This window comes from Sus scrofa, chromosome Y (genome assembly GCF_054392235.1).
Source record: "Sus scrofa isolate SSC_HxYL_T2T_F1_AM1 chromosome Y, Sscrofa_HxYL_maternal_Yorkshire_Landrace_v2.0, whole genome shotgun sequence".
NCBI lineage: Eukaryota > Metazoa > Chordata > Mammalia > Artiodactyla > Suidae > Sus > Sus scrofa.
In genome coordinates, this window is record NC_139402.1 from 13,685,372 (window position 1) to 13,697,112 (window position 11,741).

Sequence of the window (11,741 nt, forward strand, 5' to 3'; positions counted from 1 at the left end):
AGTCAGCCAGCATACATCACCAAAACAAACAAACAAACAAAAATCTACTCGAAAAGTGATGAGAAACACAAGGAACACCAAAAGGACAAACTCGAAGATCTCAAAGAAGAAATTCAAAAGCATAGAGTGTAGGTAAGGAAGTATGAAAATATAGACACCTATTTTTAAATATCGTGTTGCAGCCTATATGACTACGAGGCTAATGCAAGCAGATGTAGGAAGTGGTTAACCTACTTGAAAAACAGGGAAACCACAAATCAAACCAAACATTACATTCATGAAAACTAAAAAGAAATGTATCCAAGCATAAAATAAATGGAAATCATCAAAAAAAAAAGAATGAGGAAAAAAAAAAAAACCAAGGTAATACAACGAATCAACTGAAAAGCAAGGTTTAACATGGGAATAAATACATGTTTCTCAATAATTACCTTAAGGGTCAATGGACTGAATACTCTGATCAATAGACACAGAGCAGCAGATTGGATCAAAAAGCAAAAACATACAACCTGCTGTCTGAAAGAGACTCCCTTTAGAGCAAAGAACACGTATAGACTGAATGTGAGAGAATGGGACATCATATTTCAATGGTCAAGACAGGAAAGCAGGAGTTGTGATACACATAGTAGAAAAAATAGACATTGAAACAAACAAAGGCCATAGAGAAAGATAAAGAAGGACACAATTTCAGAGAGCCCAGATGGTGAGAGAGTAGGGGGATTTGTTCACCTCTCCCACAGATGCAACAAAAAATACACATCTACATGTAAAATGACTCACACAGAACAGCAACTGAACGCTGGCCGAAGAACTGAAACCTCCAAAAATGGGAAGAATCTCTTGACACAACTGCATAAAGCAACAGAAAAGAGGAGAGAGAGAGAAGGGGCATCAGGACTGGACTCCTGAGAGGGAAAGGTGAAGGAGAAAGGGAACCCAATCCCTGGAAACTCACCGAACCTGCGAAAAGATCAGCTGAGTCCAAGGGATCTCCAAGATGCCACGAAAAGTGCATCAGCAGGTCAGAGGACTGAGAGGCAGTATGAGAGCCACACAGATCATCAGAACCGCTGGCACAGGTCCCAAAGACTGAGATGCTTTGGTGGGGACGGGGTGCCAAGCCCTAGGTTTTGGAGGTGAGTCCCTGGGAGCAGGCTGGGATTGGTGGTGTGGAGACAGCATAAGAGATGAGGAAGTGGTGCCCCAGGGGTGAAGGGTTGCAAAGTGCTAAGGGCTGGGGACTGGAAAGCCACAAGAGAGGGAACCCAGGAGAAGGTCTGGGCCTGCAGGAGAGACATTGCACCGTTGTTGGGGAGGGGAGAGCAGGATGTGTGGGCCACCAGAGAATACTCCTTGCTCCACAGCATTTTCACTTGCACAACAGCTAGTAGAGCACAGAGGGCATTCCCAGCACATCCCCCGCTTCCACCACGGGCATGCCCGGGGAGAAGCCACATTCCTTCTGCAGTGGACTTGGCCCACTACCCATGGGAAGGCAACCACCTCCTTGGTGTTCCACCCACAGGAAGTGCCCCACTGCCCTGGTGCACCCCAGCATTCTCCTCCCCAAATCAGGAAGTTCACCACCACAGCAGCAGGAACAGGCCAGCCCACCCTTGGGAAGGGCTCTGCTGACACAGCGTGAGAGAGCCAGCACCGCCACCCTCGGGAAGCCCCTACTGCTGTTGACCACTAGGGCAAGACGCTCCCGGCCATGGGGAGTGAACGTCCTCCACGGCATGCGCCGGCCAGCCCTCCCCACCCTTGGGAAGCCCTCCACTGCTGGAGAGAACCACAGGCAGCTGTCCCTGGCTGCAGGAAGGGCACCAACAATGGGACGTACACCACACTAGGAGAGACATTGCACCATTGTTGGGAGTAGTGCACTTCCACCATGACAGGCACTGGCCAGCCCTGCATGCCCTCAGGAAGCCCTCCAATCTTGTGGCACAACCCATCAAGCCCTACCTGGCTTCAAGAAGTGCACTGCCAAGGCAGAACACTCTGGCCAGCCCCACCCAGCCTACGGAAGCTCCCCACCAGAGCAGCACAACCCAGCCACACTGACTGCCCACAGGAAGCACCTAACCACGGTCGTGTGACCCCGCCAGCCATGCATGCCCTCAGGAAGAGCCCAACCACCACCATGTGCCCTGACTGTGCCAAACTACACTTTGGCTCCCCCAAATTCACACAAAAAAGAAAACACAAGCAAGATGAAGAAGCTCAGCAAACATTCCCAGTTTATGCAACAGGAGAATTCACCTAAAACCTCCAACACTGAAAGAGTCTGACAGACTTTGAGTTCAAAATGCAGAGTGAAAGTACTAAAGAAATTCAGAGAAGATAAGCACTGTAACACAGACTCCCTCAGAAAAGAAATAGAAAACATAAGGTGGAGCCAAGAATATCTAGAGAATGCATTTGCAGACCTACAATGTGAGCTAAGGGCAGTAAGGGCTGGAAGGAATAATGCAGGGGAACGTATCAGTGATGTGGAAGATAGAAGAAAGCAAATCACTCAAACAGGAGAGCAGACAGAAAAGCAAATGAAAAAAACCCTGAAAGCAATATAAGAGACCTATGGGATAACATAAAGTGGGCCAATCTGTGCATAGTAGGAATTCCAGAAGGAGAAGTAAAAGAAAAGATTATTGAAAACGTATTGGAAGAACTTATGTCTGGAATTATGCCCAGCCATGCGAAGTGCCCCACTGCCCTGACATGCCCTGGGAAACTCCTCACCACATTGGGAAATGCACCACGACCACAGTGGAAACTGGCCAGCCCTGCCTACCCTTGGGAAGTGCCCTGCTGCCATGGGGCAACTCGGCCAGCCCTGTCCACCCTTGGGAAGTGCTCCACTGCTACAGGTTGCCCCAGAAAGCCCCAGCTAGCCATGGGAAATGCACCTCCACCTCCATGGGCACCTGCCAGCCCCACCCACACTTGGGAAGCTCTCTCCACTGCAGAGCGAGCTGGCCAGCACTGCCCACACTCAAGAAGCATCCCACTGCCATGGAGCACCAGGGCAAGCCCCGCCCATGTGCAGGGAGGGCAACTCCAATGTGGCACGCCCTGGCCAAGCCCACCAACCTTTGGGAAGAACCCACCTTCCATGGGGCAACCAGGCCAGGGCTGCCCCCCTTTGGGAAGTGCTCTGCTGAATGGCATGCCCCAGCAATCCCCAGGCACATGTGGGAAGTTCACCTCCACCATGGTGCACACCTGCCAGGCCCATCCACCCTCAGGAAGAGCCCTCTGCCATGGATGAACTGCCTAGTTCTGCCCACCCCCAGGAAGCAACTTTCTGCCACAGAGCAAGAAGGCCAGCCCCACCCACCCTTGGCAACTGATGAGCTGAGCACACTGAAAAGCACCGCATGCCCGCAGGAGGCACTCTGCTGCCACTGAGCACCTGGGAAAGCCCGGCCAAACTGCAGGGCTGTGCCTCAACCACATCCCATACCATTCAGCCCCACCTGACCTCAGGAAGGGCCCCACTACTGCAGAGCACCCCAGCAAGCACATCCTGGCTGCAAGAAGTGAATGACCACAATGGTGCACAAAGGCCAACCATGCCTGGCCATGGGAAGAACCTAGGCTCAGCAGTGTGACCCAGCAAACCATGCATGCCCTGCTGAAGTGCTCCGCCACCACGGTGCAGCCTCAACTGTGCCAAATTACAGTCTGGCTTCCCCAAATTCACAGAAAATGGAAAACACAAGCAAGATGAAGAAGCTCAGAAAACATTCCCAGTTTATGCAATGGGAGAATTCACCTAAAATCTTCAACACTGAAGCAGTCTGACAGACTTGGAGTTCAAAAGGGAGACAGTGAAAATACCGAAGGAATGAAGACAAGATATGAACAGGAATGCAGACGTCCTCAGAAACGAACAAGAAAACATAAGGAGGAGCCAAGCAAATCCAAAAAATTCATTTGCAGTGATACAAATGGAGGTAACGGCTGTAAGGACCAGAATGACTAACACAGAGGAATGAATTAGGGATGTGGAAGATAGAACAATGGCAATCAGCCAAACAGGAGAGCAGAAGGAAAACCAAATGAAAAAAGATGAAAGCCATATGAGACTTACGGTATAATAGAAAGTGGGCCAATCTTTGCGTAGTAGGAATTCCAGAAGGAGAAGAATAACAAGAGGGGGTTGAAAATATAGTTCAAAAAATTACCCCTGGAAGCTTTCTAAATCTAAAGGATTCTGACTTCAAGGTACAAGAAGCACAGAAGGCCCCAACAACTTGAACCCAAATATAACCACACCAAGACATATAATAACAATGGCAAAAATTAAAGATAAAGAGAGGATTCTAAAGGCAGAGAGAGAAAAGCAAAATGTCAATTGAAAGGGAAGCCCCATAAGGCTATCAGCTGATTTCTTCACAGAAATTCTACAGGCCAGGAGGGAATGGCAAGAGATATTTAAAGGACTGAAAGGAAAAAAAAATGCAACATGGAATACTCTATCCAGCAAGAATACCATTTAAAATAGAAGGGGAAGGAGGGAGGACAGATGGCGGAGGAGTAGGGGGACACGCTCGCCCTCTCCCACAAACACAACAAAAGAAGCACATCTACAGAATAAATGACTCGCACAGAACAGCAACCAATCGCTGGCAGAGGAACCTATAATCCAATAAAGGCAAGAAGTTCGTGATATTACTGGGCAGAATGGGAGAAAATCGGAGAGTGAGAGAAGGTGAATCCGAGCGGGACGGGCGCTCCTGAAAGGGAACTACAGAGGAGAAAGGTTTCCTGCACCCTGGAAAGTCACCTACCGGGGGAAAGATCAAACAAACCGGAGAAATCTCCAGATGCAGAGAAGAGTGTAGCAGTAAGTTGGAGTACGGAAAAGCCAATCAAGAACCCAACGGACCATCTAAGCTATGGGAACAGTTACCAAAGATTGAGACGCCTGGGTCGGGGCTGGGCACCGAGTCCTCAACCCCGGAGTTTATTCCCCTTGCTGGGGGGGGCAGGGCGGAGCGGAAACTGCTTGGGAGGTCTAGAAACCACTTGATGGGGCAGAGACTGCCTGGGAGACTAGAAAACAAAGCTGTTGCAGAGAAAGGGAACAATACTCTAGGGACGGGGAAGTGGAAAGCCACATCAGAGGGAACCTGGGAGAAGAGCCTGGCCTGCACCCCTGCTAGGGAGGGGAGAGAAGAAGGGGTGGGCCCCCATAGAATACCCCCCATGCCACAGCAAGCTTACAGGCCCGCTAGCTAGCAGAAAGCTGTGCTTCCCAGTACATCCCCTCCCCCGACCCCCAACACCCCCTATGCTCTCGCCTAACCTGGGGCTGCCTGCCATCCAGGAGGGCTGGCCTCAAAAATTGCCTGAAGCCTACAACCGTAGGGGCTGTCCCTGCACAGGCCTGCTTGCCCTTTGGAGGGGCTACACTTCCACAGAGAAGCACCAAACACCACCAGCCCCCAAGAAAAAGCCTGCAGCCCAGAAAAGAACAAGCCTAGCCAGGCCGTGAATAGATCTGCCTAATTCTCAGATGGTTTTTCTGAGTCGGGCTGCCCCAGGGAGGAGCCTCTTGGGTCTCTAATGGCCCTGCTACCCACCCAAGCCCCCAGGGGGTGCTGAGACCTAGTGGAACAGCTGCATAGGACTTCCAGCTCCAGGCAGGAACCCCTGCAGCCCAGAAAATCTGCAACAAGCCTGGGTGTGTTGGGAAAAGGTCTCAGACAGTCTTTCTGAGTCGGGCTCCCCCGGGGAGGAGCCTCTTGGGTCTCCAACGGCTCTGCTACCCGCCCAAGCCCCCAGGGGGTGCTGAGACCTAGTGGACCAGCTGCATAGGACTGACAGCTCCTGGCAGGAACCCCTGCAGCCCAGAAAATCTGCAACAAGCCTGGCTGAGTTGGGAAAAGATCTCAGACGATTTTTCTGAGTTGGGCTGACCTGGGGAGGAGCCTCTTGGGTTTCCAGTGGCCCTGCTACCCGATAAAGCCCCGAGGGGGTGCCCCACTCCTACGGAATAGCTGCTCAGCACCACCAACCCCCTCGAAGAGCCTCTGCAGCCCAGAAAAGCTGCAACAAGCTCAGCCAGATTGTGAAAAGATCCACCTGCATTCTCAGGCTGTCCTTCTGAGTTGGGCTGCCCTAGGCAAGAGCCTCTTAGGTTCTCGGTGACCCAGATAGCTGTTCCAGCCCCTAGGAGGTGCTGCACTCCTGAGGAACAGCTGCCCAACACTGCCAACCCCCTGCAAGAACCCCACAGCCTCAAAACACCAGAGCAAGCTCTACATGACCAAGTGAAATCTGCTACCATCGTGGTGTGGACCTCCCAGTCCTGTCTGCCCTCAGGAAGCCCTCCTTTGCTTCAAAGGAACACTGTTAGCCCCATCAACACTCCAAAAAAGCCACACTGCCTCAGAAAAGATTGACCAACAATGCCAGCCCTCAGAAAATATTCCACGGTAGTGACAAGGCAAACACTGCCCAATAATGGAGAGTACAACTCCCTCAGGAGAAAGAAAACAACAAGCAAGATGAAGAAGCTGAGAAATCACCCCCAGTCAAACCAACAGGTGAACTCACCTAAAACAGTCAGCAATGAAACAGATCTCTGCAGTCTGACAGACATGGAGTTCAAAAGAGAAATACTGAAAATACTGAAGGAATTAAGAGAAGATAGGAACAGTAATGCAGATACCATCAGAAAGGAACTAGAAAAGATAAGGAGGAGCCAAGAAAAACTAGAACATTCATTTGCAGAGATGCAAACTGAACTAGGGGCAGTAAAAACCAGAATGAATAATGCAGAAGAATGAATCAGTGATATGGAAGATAGAATAATGGAAATCACTCAATCTGGTCAACAGACAGAAAACCGAATCAAAAAACTGGAAAGCAATATAAGAGACCTATGGGATAATATAAAGCGGGCCAATCTATGCATAATAGGAATTCCAGAAGGAGTAGAAAAAGATAAGGGGATGGAAAATATATTTGAAGAAATTATCGATGGAAACTTCCCAAATCTAAAGGATACTGGATTCAAGATACAAGAAGCACAGAGGCCCCAAACAACCTGAACACGAACAGACCCACACCAAGACACATCACAATAAGAATGGCAAAAGTTAGTGATAAAAAGAGGATCCTAAAGGCAGCAGAATGTTACCTACAAGGGAACCCCCATAAGCATATCAGCTGATTTCTCTACAGAAACACTACAGGCCAGGAGGGAATGGCAAGAGATATTTAAAGTGCTCAAAGGAAAAAATATGCAACCTAGAATACTCTATCCAGCAAGAATATCATTTAAAATAGAAGGGGAAATAAATTTTTTTTTTCCAGCAAACAAAAACGTAAAGAATACAGCAACACAAAACCCAGGTGAAAGGAAATATTGAAAGGGCTTCTCTAAACCAAAAAGAAAGGAAGGAAAGGGAAGAAAAAAGAAAAGAAAAAAGAAAAGAAAAAAAAAGAAGAAGAAGAGGAAGAACTAGGACTGAGGAAACCGCAATCAGAGAGCAGTCACTCAAATAAGCCAGCATACAGATTTAATCATGAACATGCTTCAAACAAAATAAAATTAAAAAGAAAAAAATAAAAAAGAGTCGTCAAAACCATAAAATGTGGGCAAGGGGTGTTAAGAAATAAATAACCCTTATTGTTTGTTTGTATGTTTCTCTTCTTAATTTTAATATAGTAATGAAGTGTTTGAACTAACAGGACCATCAGGCTAAAACACACAATTATGGGAAGGGGTTAGCATACTTAAAAAACAGGGCAACCACAAGCCAAAAGCAAATATTGCATTTGCAAAACACGAAAAAAAAGTACACTCAAGCAGAAAACAACAAGAGACCATCCAACCAAAAAAAAAAAAAAAAAAAAAAGGAAGGAAGAATGGAGAACCATAGAATCAACTGGAACACGAGGTTCAAATGGCCATAAATAATCATCTATCAATTATCACCTTAAATGTCAATGGACTGAATGCTCCAATCAAAAGAGACAGAGTGGCTGACTGGATAAAAAGGCAAAAACATTCAATAGGCTGCCTACAAGAAACTCACCTTAGGACAAAAGATACATATAGATTGAAAGTAAAAGGGTGGGGAAAAATATTTCACGCCAAAAACAAGACAGAAAAGCAGGAGTTGCAACACTCATATCAGACCAAATAGACTTTAAAACAAAAGACATAAAGAAAGACAAAGAAGGACACTAGTTAATGATTAAGGGATCCATCAAAGGAGAGGATGTTACTATCATCAACATATATGTCCCAAATAAAGGAGCACCCAGATACATACAGCAAATACTAACAGACATAAAGGGAGATATTGATGAGAATACAATCATAGTAGGAGACCTTAATACCCCCCTCACATCAATGGACAGATCCTCTAGACAGAAAACCAATAAAGCAACAGACATCCTAAAGGAAACAATAGAAAACGTAGACTTCATTGATATCTTCAGGACACTACATCCAAAAAAAGCAGAATACACATTCTTCTCAAATGCTCATGGAACATTCTCAAGAATCGACCACATAATGGGACACAAAGCGAATCTCAATAAATTTAGGAGCGTAGAAATTATCTCAAGTATCTTCTCTGACCACAATGCCATGAAATTAGAAATCAACCATGGGAAAAGCAAAGAGAAAAAACCTACTCCATGGAGACTAAACAACATGCTACTAAAAAAACCAATGGGTCAATGAGGAAATCAAGAAGGAAATTAAAAACTACCTTGAAACAAATGATAATGAAGACACAACCTCTCCAAATCGATGGGATGCTGCGAAAACAGTGCTCAGAGGGAAATGTATAACAATACAGGCCTTTCTCAAAAAAGAATAAAGATCCCAAATTGACAACTTAACCCTCCACCTAAACGAATTAGAAAAAGAAGAACAAAAAAGTCCTCAAGTCAGCAGAAGGAAGGAAATTTTAAAGATCAAAGAAGAAATCAATAAAATAGAGACTCAAAAAACAATAGAGAAAATTAATAAAACCAAGAGCTGGTTCTTTGAAAAGGTGAACACAATGGACAAACCCCTGGCCAGACTCACTAAAAAGAGGAGAGAAAGAGCCCAAATAACCAAAATCATAAAAGAAAAAGGAGACATCACAACGGATACAGCAGAAATACAGAAAACCATAAGAGAATACTATGAACAACTGTATGGCAACAAGTTTGACAATCTGGAAGAAATGGACAATTTTCTAGAATCTTACAGCCTGCCAAAACTGAATCAAGCAGAAACAGACCAACTGAACAGACCGATCACTAGAAATGAAATTGAAGAGGTCATGAAATCACTCCCTACAAATAAAAGCCCAGGACCAGATGGCTTCACAGGTGAATTTTATCAAACATATAAAGAGGAATTGGTGCCCATCCTCCTTAAACTCTTTCAAAAGGTTGAAGAAGAAGGAATACTCCCATAGACATTCTATGAGGCCACCATCACCCTCATTCCAAAACCAGGCAGTGATACCACCAAAAAAGAAAACTATCGCCCAATATCATTCATGAATATAGATGCAAAAATTCTCAACAAATCTTAGCAAACCGAATCCAACAACATACCAAAAAAATTATACACCATGACCAGGTTGGGTTCATCCCAGGTTCACAAGGATGGTTCAACATACGCAAATCAATCAGCATCATACACCACACTAACAAAAAAAAAAAAGTCAAAAATCATATGAATCAAAGTTCATATGATAACATTTGATAAAGTTCAACATCCATTCATGATCAAGACCCTCGCCAAAGTGGGTACAGCGGGAACATTCCTTAATATAATCAAAGCCATTTATGACAAACCCACAGCAAATATAATCCTCAATGGGGAAAAACTGAAAGCCTTCTCACTCCAATCTGGAAGCAGACAGGGATGCCCACTCTCACCACTGCTCTTCAGCATCGTTTTGGAAGTCCTAGCCACAGCAATTAGACAAACAAAAGAAATCAAAAGCATCCATATAGGAAGAGAAGAGATCAAACTGTCACTGTATGCACATGACATGATACTATACCTAGAAAACCCTAAGGACACAACCCCAAAAATCCTTGAACTGATTAATCAATTCAGCAAAAGAGCAGGATATAAGATGAACATTCAGAAGTCAGTTGCATTTCAGTATACCAGCAATGAAACATTAGAAAAGGAGTACAAAAATACGATACCTTTTAAAATTGCATCTCACAAAATCAAATACCTCGGAATACACCTGAACAAAGAGGTAAAGGACCTATATGCCGAGAACTATAAAACTTTAATCAAAGAAATCAAAGAAGATGTAAAGAAATGGAAAGATATTCCATGCTCCTGGATTGGGAAAATCCATATTGTAAAAATGGCCATCCTACCCAAAGCAATCTACAGATTCAAGGCAATCCCTATCAAATTCCCCAGGACATTTTTCACAGAACTAGAACTAACAATCCAAACGTTTATATGGAACCACAAAAGACCCACAATCGCCAAAGCAATCCTGAGAAACAAAAACCAAGCAGGAGGCATAACGTTCCCAGACTTCAAGAAATACTACAAAGCCACAGTCATCAAATCAGTGTGGTACTGGTATCAAAACAGACAGACAGACCAATGGAACAGAAGAGAGAACCTGGAAATAAACCCTGACACCTATGGTCAACTAATCTTTGACAAGGGAGGCAAGAACATAAAATGGGAAAAAGAAAGTCTATTCAGCAAGCATTGCTGGGAAACCTGGACAGCTGCATGCAAAGCAATGAAACTAGAACACACCCTCACACCATGCACAAAAATAAACTCCAAATGGCTGAAAGGCTTAAATATACGACAGGACTCCATCAAACTCCTAGAAGAAAACATAGGCAAAACACTCTCTGACATCAACATCATGAATATTTTCTCAGGTCAGTCTCACAAAGCAATCGAAATGAGAGCAAAAATAAACCTATGGGACCTCATCAAACTGAAAAGCTTTTGCACAGCAAAGGAAACCCAAAAGAAAAGAAAAAGACAACTTACAGAATGGGAGAAAATAGTTTCAAATGATGCAACTGACAAGGGCTTAATCACTAGAACTTATACAACTCAACAGTAAAAAAACAAATCAATCAATGGAAAAATGGGCCAAAGAGCTGAATAGATATTTCTCCAAAGATGATATACAGATGGCCAACAAATACATGAGAAAATGCTCAACATCGCTGATTATAAGAGAAATGCAAATCAAAACTACCATGAGATACCACCTCACACCAGTCAGAATGGCCATCATTCATAAATCCACAAATAACAAGTGCTGGAGGGGCTGTGGAGAAAAGGGAACCCTCCCGCACTGTTGGTGGGAATATAAACTGGTACAGCCACTATGGAGAACAGTTTGGACATACCTTATTAATCTATACATAGAACTTCCATATGACCCCGCAATCCCACTCTTGGGCATCTATCCAGACAAAACTCTACTCAAAAGAGACACCTGCACCTGCATGTTCATTGCAGCACTATTCACAATAGCCAGGACATGGAAACAACATAAATGTCCATCGACAGATGATTGGATTCGGAAGATGTGGTGTATATATACACAATGGAATACTACTCAGCCATAAAAAAGGATGACATAATGCCAGTTGAAGCAACATGGATGGAGCTAGAGAATCTCATCCTGAGTGAAATGAGCCAGAAAGACAAAGACAAATACCATATGATATCACTTATAACTGGAATCTAATATCCAGCA